The sequence below is a fragment of the Octodon degus genome, unplaced genomic scaffold (genome assembly GCF_000260255.1).
Source record: "Octodon degus isolate 3935 unplaced genomic scaffold, OctDeg1.0 scaffold00001, whole genome shotgun sequence".
In the NCBI taxonomy this organism is placed as follows: Eukaryota; Metazoa; Chordata; class Mammalia; order Rodentia; family Octodontidae; genus Octodon; species Octodon degus.
The window spans coordinates 6,253,897-6,269,044 of NW_004524577.1; the positions used below are offsets into that span (position 1 = coordinate 6,253,897).

Sequence of the window (15,148 nt, forward strand, 5' to 3'; positions counted from 1 at the left end):
CTCTCTCTCAAATAATAAATTAAAAAAAAAAAAAGAAAATATAATCAGTTACGTAAAACAAGTAAGCCAGTAGGAGAGAAATGAGAAGACAATATAATTATGGCAGAAATACCTTGCGGTCGGGAGGCAGGAAGCGTCAGGGACAGCCGCCTGCAGGCAGGATCCAGGCCTCGCTCTCTGCCCGCGCCCTGGCTTGGCATCCCTTCAGGTGCCCGGACGCACCCACCCGTTGGAAGCCTGACCCACAGCCCCAGACTCCTGGGATCTCCACAGGCGCCTCCGCCTTCCTCCCAGCCCCCTCCCCACGTTCAGGAGGGGTAGGCTCTCATCTTCCTCCAGCCTCCACCCTGGCACTTGGCACCCCAGCGCAGGCTTGGCCAATCACAGCCCTCCTTCCCCATCCTGCATGCTGATTGGTTTAGGCACGGAATCGGGATAAAACTGACCACTGACAGTCTTCCTCCACCCGGTTCCGAGGATCTGTAGAAAGATGTTCTCTTCCCTTCTTGCCCAGTAAGCCGCGCACGATCGGCCAGGCCTTCTGAGACCCACCTGCCTGCTGCGCATGCACGCACGCACACGTTTTGCTCCCACTGAGGTTCGTGAAATCTGCTTGAGAATGAGAAAGAAAGCCGCCTAGAAAAAAAAAAAAAAAAAAAAAAAAAAAAAACATGGACCAGTGAGATAGCTCAGGGCACTAAGCGCCTGCTTAGGCAAGCTCAGAGATCCAGGTTCGATCCCCAGCTCCACTGCACAGGTCTCACTCCCCCCACCCGAGGTGCACTGAGCTGGCCATGAGTCTGGGCGTGGTGGCGCACACCTGTAATCCCAGCGCTGGGGAGGCTGAAAACAGGAGGATCTTTGAGTCCAAATGGCATGGTGAGACGCTGTACCAGATACATAAATATATAAATAAAATTTTAAAATGAGCCCCAAAAGCCCATTTTTACTTTAGTAAATTTTTTTAATGATTCTTTTTTATTTTTTTGTCTTTTTTTGAGACAGGGTCTCACTATGCAGCTTCTGTTGGCCTTGAGCTCACTTAGTAGCCCAAGCTGGTCTTGGAACTTGCAACAATCCTCCTAGCTCAGCCTCCCAAGTGCTGGGATTGTTACAGTAGTGTGCTACCGTGTCCAGCTCAAAAACTCCATTTTTAAAAAGCCAATTCTATCATTTGCAACCTTAGGTTTCCTTGTTGAAACATAAGCGTATTTGGGGGATAAAATTCATATAATGTAAAACCATGTTGGCCATTAAGAATATAAAACATAGGGCTGGGGAGATAGCTGGGCAGTCTAAGTGCCTGCCTGGCAAGCTCAAGGACCTGGATTTGATCCCCAGTACCACATGCCATGCGGACCCTAACCCAGGGCGCTCCGTGCCAGCCATTGAAACTGGATGTGGGGGTGCACACCTGTAGGCCCAGCACTGAGGAGGCTGAGACAGGAGGATCACTACGAGTGTGAGTTCCATAGTGAGACCCTGTATCAAATAAATAAGTAAATGCAGTGGGTTTCGGCATGTGCAACTTTGTTTTGTGTAAGTACTGTGTAGTTTCAGAACGTTTCCACTACTTCCTCCCCTCTAAAAACAGTCCCTGTGGCACTGCCAACCCCTCCCGATTCTCCTCCCTGGGTCCCCAGCAGCCCTAGGGGAGTCTCACCTTTTCAGACCTCTCCCCTTCGGACCAGCGTTTCCTTTCCAGCCCTGATTGCAATCCAGTATCTTTCTTCATCCCAGCCCGCTTCATCGCCTACTCTTACCCTGAATATGTCTATTTTATAATGAATAAAGTAATGCCCCACCAATGCAGAGAATCGCTGGCTCATGTCCAGCCCCTTCTAGACTTCTGGGCGGCAGGATTTAGTCCTTCTCGGGCCCTAATCCCCAGCTCAGGGTCTGGGCTGGGCAAGGTTCTTGGTGAAGCAAAACCAAGGAGGTTTGCTTCGAACATGTCCGTCGTGGTAGGCCAGGGTCGAGAGACTCGGTGTTTGGTGACCAGCTGACTGACATCCTTGTAACTGGTTCCAGCAGACAATGTCTTGAGTTTGCCTGTGAAGGCCTGCAGTGGGTTGGGGTGGGAGAGACTTCGACTGAGCGATCACTTCCCACACTCTGACATTTAGTGAAATGCAGAACCCAACTGGCAGTTGCTTGCTGTAGCCGGACACCCCCCAGGTTTCCCCAGGGTGCACCTACTTCGGTGGCTCAGAGGTGTGAGGGAGGGAGGCAGAACAGACTGGGGCGCAGGGTGCACTCACTTCTCTCTCCCTGGGCTGTTCAGCGGGCCGACTGCGCTGAACACCCCGTGAAATCCTCAGGGGTCCTGGAGTGGTGCTCCTGCATCACTTGCTACCCAAAGACACCGGCTCCTTTGCATCTGCAGCCAGGACGTTGGGCCGGGTCCACCGAGCTGCAGGGCTGCAGGCTCAGGCACCTGCACTTCCTGGTTTCCCTTGTCTCACCCCACTGGGGCTCAGCCTGGACACCTGGGTCTCCCAGAGCTGCCTCTCTTTCTGGCTCCCTGCAGCGGCAGCACAGGGGTCCTGGAGCTCTTCAGAGCCCCCTGCTGTGCAGGGAGTAGGGCTCAGTTAGGGGGAGAGCTCGTAATGCTACACTCTGGGAAGCTGAGACAGGAAGGTCGCGAGGTTGAGCCCAGCTCAGGCAACTTAGTGAGTTCATTCCCAGAGGGGGGAACCCCAGTGCCCACCACAGCCTAAACCAGCAGCAAGTGTCGTCAGGGGCCCTTCTAACCCGCACTCCGTCCTGTCCTGTTCCCCCTCCTTGCTGTGGGCCTGTCTGGCCTGCCCCGCACACCCCCAGAGCTGGCCCCTCTGGGCTGCAGGTTCCTGGATGTCACCCTGGACGTGGACTGTGGCACTGTGTTCATACCAGGAGCATCAGCAGAGACCACATGAGTGCCGACCGGGGTGACTCGGGGGCACAAGGTCTTGCTTGAGCAGCTTTGTCCTCCCAGGTCACTCTGTCCTGGTGACCTCTGACCTTTTGAAGGCCAAGGCCCACTCTCACCTCCCTCACCCCACCCCCGCCCCAGGGTGAGAGCAGCCGCTGTCAGTAAATGCTTATTGACTGACTGTTGGACAGCTCGCAGTAAATATTTTTGTGAGAGTCTGACCTTTCTGGGTGTGGGGAAACCACGGCCGTCTGAACTTTCAGTAGAGCAGAGACTCTTTGAGGAAGAGCCTCTGGGCAGGAACTCGCCGCAGCTGCCTGGAAGCGGAGTCACTGCGGCCTCCCCAAGAGGTAGTTTCAGGGCACCCAGGAGGGATAGCGTGAGGCTTGGGCATGCGCGCCCACGCACACGCGCGCGTGCAAAGGAGCACACTTGGGGGGACTCCTCCTAGGTGCTGACGGGGGAATAGGGTCTTCCAGCGACGCAGGGAGCTGAAGAGGGTGCTGGCGTCTGGGCCCTGCCACCCACCCGCCTGCCGAGCGCCGGCTGAAGCGCTCTTCTGGCTCCTGTGAAGAAGGTCATGCTGGCGCATGTGAGGAGGCAGGGTCGCGTGTTCATAGTCCCCTAGCACGAGTGACACAGTCAGCCGTGCATCTGCCACGGAGGAAGTGGCCCATGACGGGAGCTTCCTATCTCACCTGGCCCCCACACACTGGGTCACACCCTGTTCTCTGGCCTCCTCCACCCCTAGCTCCTCGCACAGTGCCTGGCATAGAGGGGGATCTGTCGGTATCTGCTCACTGCAAGCGCGAGTGTGTGTGCATGCCTCTACATGTGCAAGCACCTTCACGTGTGTGTGCACACTTGCTCAGAGTAAGCCCACACCAGCGAGGCCAGGTCCTCGCTGGCCTGTTACCTACACGGATGGAGCTCCTGCCACATGGGACCCTGTCTATGCCTGAATTCTGTAGGCACAGGGGTCCGGGAGCAAGGGTGGAAGTCCCTGTGCTGATTTGTGTAGATACAGACCTGAGATCTATCTGTAGACACATGGGGCTCACGGGGGCATCTGGGAGAAAGATCTCAGCGTAACAGTTCACAGCTCAGCTCTGGAGCGAAACCGTGCGCTTCAAATCCCCGTTTCATATCCTCTTATCCGTGTGACCATGAACACGTTACTTCATTTCCTTGTTCTTGGCTTCTTCCTCTGTGAGAGGGGCCAATGCCACAGTTCTGGTGCCATGAATGACACCAGCATCCGGGTACAGTAAGTGCTCAACACACAGTTCCTGGCTGCTGTCTCTATTTGTGTGCTGTGGACACTGTGCATGCACATCTGGGTCCCCATTATGTCCCAACATGCCCCACCATGCCCCAGCACACCCCACCATGCCCCAACATGCCCCAGCGTGGCCCAACATGCCCCAGCGTGCCCCAACATGGCTCAACATGCCCCACCATGCCCCACTATGCCACAGCGTGCCCCAACATGCCCCACCACCCTACACCATGCCCCAACATGCCCCACCACACCCCACCATGCCCCAACATGCTTCACCACACCCTACCACACCCCAGCATGCCCCAGCATGCCCTAACATGCCCCAGCATGCTCCACTATACCCCAACATGTCCCTACGTGCCCCAGCACACCCCAGCATGCCCCACTATACCCCAACATGTCCCAGCATGCCCCACCATGCCCTAACATGCCCCACCACACCCTAACATGCCCCAGCATGCCCCACTATGCCCCAACATGCCCCAGCATGCCCCACTACTGAAGTCCCAGGGACAGCGGCCCTGTTGCTGATTGGCACCAGGTTCCAGGGTGTGTCTCAGGATACTGGGGCTCCTGGCCAGAGGTGACTGGGCTGTTGGCACCCTCAGGAAGCTGTTGGCTTGGAGCATCACACCACACCCCTTCTCGCCGGCATTGTTCTTCCTGCTGCTCGCTGGGAACTGGGTCTCACCTGGGTCATCCTGCACACATCCTCCGGCTGGGACAGGCCAATCCCTCCCCTGCCGGCTCACCGGGAGCAGGAGGGGTGAGGAGCCTGCTCAAGGCAGAAGTGGTCCCTGGGCGCCCATGGCACGTCCAGGTAGGCATGTGCCGGCACCCGGCAGAGCTCTGTTGGGCTGGATTCTTACAAATGCCCATAAAACCAAAAGGGCCCAGTGCTGTGGAGGGCCCAGGAAGAGCTGGCTGCCTGGGCAGAAGACACTGCCTCTGCAGGCCTAGAGCAGCCGGCGGCCCTGAGGTGGGTGATCACAGAATCCCCAGGCCCGGGAAAAGCCTGGGGGATGGGAAGTGAGCCCTGGGTTCATCTGGTCCAGGGACTTCACCCACCCACACGCTCACACAGACCAGCACGGCCCCAGCGGTGGTTCCGCGTGGGTGACCAGATAGGCAGACTGAGGCCTAATTGACCTCCTCATGAGCACAAAGCAGAAAGGAGTTTTCAAACCTGCTGACGTGCAAGGGGAAAGGACAGCAGCTGATATCCTGCTGCTTACCTGGACAAGCACCACAGATGGGGAAGGCAGCTGGGTCCCGAGCGGCTCTAATCGCTGTACTTGCATCTGAGTGAATAGAGCCAAGGTGCGCCACCATACTGGTTATTTGTCAAGAGGAGACACAAGTCCCCAGGCTCCACCCTTGGCCATTCTGGGTCTCTGCTCATCTTCATTGCCCCTCCGTCAGGCGCAAGCTCACAGCCCAGCTCCTGCAGTCCTAGGAGTCCTAGGAGAGAGGGCAGCCACCTCCCCCGCAAGGCCTGTGCTCAGGCGTCCACGCAAGCACAGTGCAGCGGGGCTGTGACATCATGGGGCAGCAGAGAAGATGCAGATCCTCCGGACTGGGGGATCAGGGAAGCCTCAAGCAGGAGGTGACGCCTAAGCCGAAATCTGGGGGCTGAGAACTATACTAGGCTCTAATGGGTGACACAGGAAGGGGGCCTAGGTGGCAGCAGCCCATGCTGGCCAGAGCACAGGGGACCAGCTGGAGGCAGAGGGGTACTGGTGGGGACAGCAGAGGACCCTGGGCTGGCTCTGCATGTGTAGGCCAAGACTCTGGGTCCTGGGGTGAGTCTGAAGTGGGGTGCAAATGGCACAGGGCAAGGCCACCTGTCCTTGCCCACCTGTCTGTCCCTCCACAGACGCTCAGCAAGCACCCTGAAGGACAGCACTGTCCACGGAGGACGGCACGCAGGTTCTGGCAGGCAGGAGCTAGAGCCCCAGAGATGCAAGAGGGATCCCGTGGTGGAAGGATGGTGGCCCAGGGCTGCTAGAGCAGGCAGGCAGGGGAGGGGCTGGCGTGGAGGTGGCCAGGCGAGGGCCCAGGAGCAGGGACAGTGGGCCTCAGGCAGAGCAAGGTAAGGGATTCAGACAGCTGGGGGAAGGGGAGGGCGAGCACTGGAGGGGAAGGAAGAACAGGTAGAAGGCCATAGAAGAAACCCCCAGGGCACCCACACACTCGGAGCAGAGGACACAGGGGGACCCGGCCCTGATCTGCTCTACAGATGCAGTGAAGATTTGGAGGCCCTGAGTGTGGGAGTGCGGAAGAGATACAAGTTCTGCTCTACGGTGAGGGCTCCGTTTGAGTGCGGTGATGCATGCCTGTAATCCCAGCTGCCAGGGAAGCTGAGGCAGGAGGGTTTTGAAAGTCTGAGGCCAGCCTGAGCTGCAGACAAAGATGCAGTCTCCAAAAAACCGAAAGCTGCTAAGTAAATAATGAAATGATCGTCAGGCTGCAAGGAGAACTGGCTGTTTTAGTGGGGGATGTGTGGAAACTCGGGTAACTGCATCGTGGCCATATTGGGGGTCTGGTCCCACACTGTCCACCCCTGGCCTGGCTCCTCGGGTGGTGGCGCCGCGATCCCCCGACTCTTGGCTGAGCTCGAGTGGTCAGCAGTACAGAGACAGCCCTCCAGGACTCTGTATCCAAAGCAGCAGTTGTGCCCCCCAGGGACAGTAGGCAATGTTTGGGGCCGCTTTCAGGTGTCACAAGGTGGTTGGGGGATGGGTTGGGGTGAGGACCCTGATGCTGCACCGCCCTCTGGCAGGGCGCGTGGCGGGCACGTGCCAGGCAGAAGCCCTTCTGTGTGTGCGCTCTGGGAGCCTGCGTGCTTGCGCTCCGGCCTGCTGCCTCCCTCGCTGCCCGCAGCTGGCGGATCCCCCCAAGGCTTGAGTGGCCGCACTCTGAAAAGGAAACAGGCCGTGCCAAGGCGGTGACAGGGGCAGGCAGTGGGGTGGCAGTTTCCCCTGAGACGTTCCTTCCCAGAACACTGAGCTCGCCTTACTCTGCCACCTTGTCTCCTTTTCAGTCATCCCTGCCCTGCTCTGCAGGGGGTCTTGGGGGGCCTCTGCTTCCCGAGCCCGCTGCGGGGGGCCCTGTAGTGTGATGGCCCCTTCCCCTCCTGAGCCATCCACGGCTCCCACCTGCCAGGGGATGGGTCCCAGCCCTGCGCCCGGTAGCAGCCCCTCCGGGCTCCGGGCTCCCCACTTCCCCTGGTTCACGGCCACCTGGCCCTCTCCACCCACGCGGGGCCCCATCGTTCCGCGAAGAGGCGGTGCCGTCTCGCCCCCGCTCTCCAGCTCACCAGAGAACCGGCTCTGGTCTCTGCCAGCTCTCTGCGGTGCGCTTCCTTCCTCTTTCAGTACCTCTGATCTTTATTATTTCCCTTCTCTTTCTTTCCCTTATTTTGCTGTCGTTTTCTAACTTTCTGAAAAGGATGCGTGAGGACGTTACTTCTTAGTTTTTCTTCTTTTCCAGGGTCTGGGTTCTCAGGCAGTCACTGTCCCTCTGAGCACAGCTATACCTGCCACTCTCCAGCTTGGCCAGGCTTTGCTTTGCTTTTTTTTTTTTTTTTTTTTTTTTTTTTTTTTTTTTTTAATTCCATTATTCTTTATTTCTGAGTAATGCAAATAAACATTTTCTTTAGCCAGTTCTCTATTGAAAGGTGCCTAGATTGTGCTTTTCTTTTCTTTTCTTTTCTTTTCCTGTCATGTCATTGAGTGTTCTCATTTTCCTCGTGTGACTGCAGTTTTTGTCCCTTACGTGATGTTGTGGCATTTCTTGGTCGCCAGTGTTCGGAACGTTGGGGGACACTGGCCTCTATCTTATCCTCACGATGGACTGCTGCGTATCCTTACACGCGGGCATGAGGGACCCGGGGCCTGCAGCCATCCTGGGCCCTGCCCCCGCGCCGCCGTGGAATAACCAGTGCTCACCCGGTTCTGTTCCCCTCGCTTTTCATAAAACTTTATTCTAGCGTGTTCAAGTCACACACTCATGTCTCTGACATGATCCTTTCAGTTTCAGGTGAAGAAAATCTCTTCCAAAGTAGCTGAAGCCAAAAGGAAGTTTATTGTCTCCCTTAACTAAAAAGTTGTGGCTTTCACGCCTAGATTGGAATTTGATTCCCGAAAACCCAGATCATCCCTGGGCCCTCTGCTCCACCGGGTCGCCGTGGTGAGGCAGGTTCTTGCGTTGCGTCCTCCAGAGGCACAGCTGATCCGAGTGCCACCGCCCCAGTCATCCCTTGAAAGGCCACGTGGAGTCACTTTGATTCCAACTGGGTCACCTGATGTGGCCTAGGGAGTACAGCCTGTGCTCCCCTGGGGAGCGGAACAGGAATGGAAAGGCAACAGCTCAGAAAGAGTCAGGATACGATTAATAGGGGCAGGAAACAACACTAGCCAGCCAGGCCTGCTGGAGCGCACCTGGTATCCCCGCACTCGGGAGGCAGGAGGAAGGGCTCGCGCGCGAGTTCGAGGCCTGCCTGGGCTGCAGAGCAAGACCCTGTGTCACACAAACAAAAACACCAACTGGGAAAGCAAAACAGAGGGGCAGTAAGGTTGAGTATCTCCTATTCAAAACAGTTGAGACCAGAAATGTTTCAGATTTCAGGGTTTTTAAGAATTGTAGACTACTTCCATGAAGGTAATGGTACATCTTCTGTCTCGGTTACTCTTCTCTCATTGCTGGGACAAAATACCCGACCCCCAAAATACCCCACACAGTTAGTGGAGCTTCAAGGTCATACTTGGCTGGCTCCAAGGCAGAGCGGCACATGGCAGAGGGCAGCAGTTCATGGCGGTGGAAGACAGTGAAGAGCAAAGGGAGGAGCAGGGGCTGAGGCAGCCTGCAGGCCTCTCTCCCCTCCTTACATTGTATTCGCACTTACTCTGCTGAGCCATCTCGAGGCCCCATTGTATTCAGGCTATCTGTCCCAGGGAGGGTGCGGAGATGACGCCCATAATCCCAGCCTTGGGGGCTGGGGAGATAGCTCAGTGGAATAAGAACTGGCCTGGCAAGTGCAAGGGCCTGAGTTCAATCCCCCGCCCCGGAAAAAAAAAATTGGGGGGCTGGGGAGATGGCTCAGTGGAATAAGCACTTCCCTGGCAAGCGCAAGAGCCTGAGTTCAATCCCCGGTTCCACAAAAAAAGAAGAGAGACAGACAGACATAATCCCAGCCTTGGATAAGGAATTAATACAAACTCTAGAAGCTGCCCCATGACCTACACGAGGCTGTAGGGGGACATCTAGACACAAACCATAACGTTCTACCCGTGCCCCCGCCAAGACTCATGCTCAGTCCTCTATACAAAAGCCATCTTAGTCCATCTCTGAGAGTTGCCAAAGTCCTCACAGCTTTACCAGCGCTGAGAAGTCCAAGTCCCAAGTCTCCTCCAAGATCCAAGGCAAACTCTTAGCTGTGAGCCCCTGTACAAATGCAAAGCTAAGCGCTTCCAACATTCAATGGTACAAGATAAACAAGACCATTCCAAAAGGTACTGACAGCAGGAGACAAAGCACTGGGACCAAAGCCAGTCCGAAATCCAGAAGGAAAACATTAAGTCCTGTAGTTCCGTGTGGAACATCCGAAGCAATCTCTGGCAAACTGTGAGCTCCATGTGGCTCCAACTCTGTGGCACTCTTGGTGGCAGCTCCCATGGCTTCTCTCTTAGGCTGGCTTTGCTCCCTCCTTGCAGTTTCCCTTAGATGATCCATGTTCCTGGCTCTTCCATACTTCTGGGATTTCCACTGAATAAGCTCCTCACTATCTGCTTCACACACTGCCCTCTCGAGGGCACACCGCCTGGCCTCCCTGGCCTTCTGCTAAAGGCTTCTAGGCCTTCTTACCCTCAGAGCTCCTGCCTTCTGCATGCGCCTAACACCAGCGCCATGTGGAGGATGCCCAGGTCTGCTGCCAGCTGGAGCAGTAGCCAGGCTTCCTTCTTTCTTGGCTGGCGGGGTCGATTACTGAGCACTCTGACCCTGATTCTGAAGGGCAAATTCTGTATAATGCGACTACTGTGGGACCCAAGTGCAAAATTCATTTACTTTTTTTTTTGTATTTTAGGGACAGGTCTACAGGGTGTCCAGGGTCTCACTACTAGATCAGACTTGCAGTGATCCACCTGTGTACGGCCTCCCAAGAGCTGGGATTACAGGCACGCACCACCACTCCCAGTCTCAATTGACATCTCAGCTTGCCCCGGGGGGCAGGACCAGCATGGAAGGCCCAGGGATCGAACCCCCAGCCCCTGGGCCTGCTTGCGGGCCCTTTAATCCATTGAGCTATTTGGCTGGCCCTCATTTGGATTTTATATTCACTTTATACACACAGCCTAAAGATGATAATATGCTATGTTTTTGCTATGCCCATTTTTCTTTGTTTTGTTTTGTTTTAATTTCTGATAATAGGGATTAAACCCAAGAACTTTGCATTGAGCTATATTCTTAACCCTTCAATTTTTTTTTGAATTTTGAGACGGGGTCTCACTGAGTTACTAAATCGCCCAGAATGAGCAGGAACTTGTGATCTTTGCCTCCCAGCAGGCTGGGATTACAGGTCTGCACCACCACACGCAGTTACCAATATACCCGCATTTTCACTGCAACCAATGCTGTGAGGTCAGGAGTAGAATTTTCCACTTAAGGGCATCATATTGGTGCTCAAAAAATTTCAGACCCTGGAGCCCTTCAGAGTTCAGATTTCTGACGCTCAACTTGGAATACTACCATTAATGATATTTCCAGAATTCCCAGCAGCCCTAACTCTGATCCACAGCCCAACCCGGACTCCTGCGCGCTTCATGCCAGCCTTCCACCAAACCTGAGCCCACCAGGAGGAAGAAGATCTGTTGTGTGAACTGAGCAGAACCGGAAAGCAGAATAGAGGGGAGGAGACCCGCAACTCTTCCTGGACCCAAAGACCGTGTCATGTCCTCCATGTACCCCAACCTGGGAGGCCAGTCCCCCAAGCCAGCGCAGCCTGGGGCAGGAGGGTTGCAGAGGCACTCGACTAGCAGAACTGCTGCACTAGAGTCTGTCCCAGTCCACTCAGGCTGTCAGGACAGAGGGCGGCAGACCAGGGGCCTTCAGCCACAGATATGCGTTTCTCATGGTTCTGGAGGCGAGGAAGTCCACTATCAAGGTCCTGGCTGATCCAGGGGCTGGAGAGGCCCCTCCAGGATCCTGGCTTAAGGCCACTGTGGTGTTCTGACTAGGACAGGGTCTGAGAGCAAGCTCCCAGGCTGGGGTCCTGCTAGTAAGTACACTCAGAGTCTCAGCTCAGAGCCCAAGCTCCTGAGTAAACAGGATTTCCATTTCTTCCTTGGGGGCCTTATCTCCCCTATAGCCACCCTGGGCGGGAGTTAGGAGTCAGCCCACATCTTCACGTTCTCCGCACTGAATGTGATGCCTGACACCCACACCTTAAAGGAGGACAGCTGTGTTTTGGCTCACAGTTTTCTGAGTAGTCAGTCCATGGTGAGCTGGGTCTAGCACAGGAAAGGCGAGGTAGAAGAGGCTCGCTGAGGAAAGCCGCTTGAGTCGCGGCAGTCAGGGGCACAGAGAGGAGGGAGGAGCGGTTTCCAAGTGTGTCATTTCCCACACACCTCATTGCTTTAGTAGTTCCCATCCTCACACATGTGTAATCGACATCTTGAGCTGACTGAAAGGATCCTGCTCACGTCCTAGGTCGGTGTCTGAAAATACCAAGACAAAGCCGCTGGAGATTTTGATGCGTTCCCTCCTTGCCGTGCTTTCTCCATCATGCTGATGTTTTGTGACTTTTTTATTTTTCTTTCCAAAATAGAAATGGCTTTATGAAATTCCTCTGGTATGACAAGTCATATCATTTAGCAACCAAGAGGAACACAAAGTGCAAAATAATTACAGAGAAAATTCCCCACCTCCCAGCAATAGCTCCACTAGCATTTGCAGCTGGACTGTCTGGGTTCAAGGCCTGGCACCCGCACCTCCAGCTGTGGACTGTGGGGGGGGGATTGCTCACTCCTGCCCCCTGCTTGCCTGAGTCTCCAAAGGCGTGTGCACAGGTGGGGGTGATAGTGCGTGCCCTGTTTGTGCACAGCTGTGAGCTCTGAGGAGCACAGCTGTGTCAGTGGGGTTCTGCTTCCCTGCTGAGTCCTAACAAGTGCAGTTCTGTCTGTCTGAGTTGGCTGCAGCTTCCATAACAGAAACCAGAGTCTACGTGGCTTCATGACAGATCTCTGTGTCCACTTGGCTCTGAGATCGACCAAGGCCAGGGAGTCCCTGGCCATCCTCTGGTGCGGCCCTCTCTCCCTGCCTCGCAGCTGGTGGTTTCTCATGCTGTTCACAGAGCCATCTTTCTTCTTCCTCTTGGGGGAAAATCAGAGACCTACAGGATTAGGGACCTAGGGTTTTTTTTTGTTTGTTTGTTTGTTTGGGTTTTTTTGGTATGGAGATTGGGGTTTCTCAATGAGCTGTATCCCCTCCCCCCATCTGTCTTGGTTACTTCTCTTGTTGCTGGGACAAAGAACCCAACACCCAAAATTAAGGAAGGAAAGATTTATTTAGCTCACAGTTGGTGGATATTTCAGTCCATACTCGGCCGGCTCCCAGGCAGAGGGGCACGTGGCACAGAGCAGCCATTCATGGTGGTGGAAAAACAGCAAGAGCAAAGGGAGGGACAGTAGCTCCCGCAGCTAGCTGGCCTTTCTCCCCTCCTTCCAGTGTAGTGCAGACTGCCCGCCCTGGGGCCAGGGTGTAGTACTCACACCTTCAATCCCAGCAGTGGGTCAAGAATCAATCACAGGCGCGAGACGGGCGATGGCAGACGAGATCGCCAAGGCTCAGGTCCCCCGGCCTGGCGGCGACACGATCTTCGGGAAGATCATCCGCAAGGAGATCCCCGCCAAGATCATTTTCGAGGACGACCGGTGCCTTGCCTTCCACGACATCTCCCCGCAGGCACCGACTCATTTTCTGGTGATTCCCAAAAAACATATTGCCCAGATCTCTGTAGCAGAAGATGATGATGAAAGTCTTCTTGGACATTTAATGATCTTTGGCAAGAAGTGCGCGGCTGACCTAGGCCTGAACAAGGGTTATCGAATGGTGGTGAACGAAGGCGCAGACGGGGGCCAGTCTGTCTATCACGTTCACCTGCACATGCTTGGCGGGCAGCAGATGCACTGGCCTTCCGGTTAAGCGCGCTTTGGGGATAATTTTCCCTTTGTAGGCAGTGAGTAAATTTGCAAGTTCCAGTATGCTAAACAGTACACTTTTGCCTGTGTACGGAGAGATTGAAGAATTATAAAAACCTATGTGTAATAAAAGACATCATTGCATGCTCAAAAAAAAAAAAAAGAATCAATCACAGACTCCAGAGGCCACCCCATGACTGCATGAGGCATTGGGGGGACAACTGGACACAAACCATAACACCATCCCCTTTGGGGTTTTGTTTTTATGTATTTGGAGACACGTTCTTGCTAAATTGCCAAGTGGTCCAGAGGCTTTATCTCGTGCTCCTTGTGCCTCAGGCTCCCAGAGTGCTGGGATTGCAGGCATGCACCATAATGCGCTGCTCTGAGCCTTTGCTACTGACCTTACTTAACTTTGTCTCCTACAGTTTATCTCCAAATCCAATCACAGTGGCTGGACAGGGCTTCATCCCATGAGTGGAGGGCTCCATCTCTAGAAACAGCACTCATTAGTGTGTCTGTGGGTTATTGTCCTTGCACAGTACAACCCTACACCCTTCTCCTTTCCATGACAACCATGGGGACTTGACAGCTCCCAAGGCCCAGGCCTGATCCCGCTGGCCCCAGTGGCTTCCTTGTCCAGCAATTTCCAGCTCACTCAGACAGAGCCAATCACCCACCACAGCTTGGTGGACAGACTGGTCCCTGCCTCAGCCTAGGTCAGTCCCAACTACTGCCTGGGATGTTCCTGTTTGGGGCTGTAATTCACGGGCACCACCTCTTTCTTTGCGGAGCTGGTGAGATGCAGGCTCTCCCAGCTGCTGTATAGGAGAAGGCAGGATCCCTGAAGAGAGGAGGTGGAGCCCTAGATGCTCTGAGAGAAGCCCAAGATCATTCCCTTAGAACTCCCTGACTCAGGAGCTCAGCTTCCTGCTGTGGCATTTTCCCATGTGGCTAAGCTCCTATCAGACCCGGGCTGTCTCATGTGGATGGTGGTTGGATCACAGGATGCTGTACAGCTATGGACGTGAGTGAGCGGATGGGTTCAGAGCCGACTTGCTGTTAGGCCATGGGGCCTGGTTAGGGAGGTCACAGGGGCAAACCTGGAAGGGACTGTCTCCCTCTCCCTTCCGCCCTTCTCTCTCTGCTTCTAGGCAGCTGACTCTAGACTGAAACCTCTAAAACCAGGAGTCAAAATACACCTCTCCGGCTTTCAGTTGTGGCTGCATAGGGGCCGCAGAGGGATCGTGTCCCAGCTCTGATGAAGTATGAGGACAGCTTGTTGGGACCACGCTGACACAGTAATGCTCCTGACAGGCCCTGAGTGATGAGACGGGCTAGTCTTCATGTGCAAGGACACCACAGAGATTGCCCCTGGCCGGCCAGGATTCCGCATGAGCACCCGACTCAGGAAAAGGCCCCCGCAGCTCTCCAGCCCACTGTCAGGCTGTGCTCATGCCTCTGCCTGCGTCCACATCCGTAGCTAAATCTGTGCCTATGCCTGTTCAAATAGAGCGTGTCGCAGACACCCAGGTGGAGAGGTCGCCCTCATGGAGCAGCATGCAGGAAGGAGGCCAGGCTGAGAGGGCTCCCACAAGTCACCCAGGCCTCAGGCTCCTCCTGTCTTGCTGTGCTTCTGTCCCCATCTTATTGCTGTAGCCTGCGCTGGCCAAGGTGGCAGGAGAGGGTCTACAGGGACTCAGTGATCAGCCTGTTTACAGCCTCCCAAGTGCTGAGATTACAGGTGTGCCGCTA

General features: G+C 55.0%; 1 pseudogene; it reads left to right on the forward strand.

Annotated features, from left to right (window-relative positions):
- The first annotated feature begins 13,007 nt into the window (after window positions 1-13,007).
- Window positions 13,008-13,537, forward strand: LOC101591416 (annotated as a pseudogene).
- The last annotated feature ends 1,611 nt before the right edge of the window (window positions 13,538-15,148 follow it).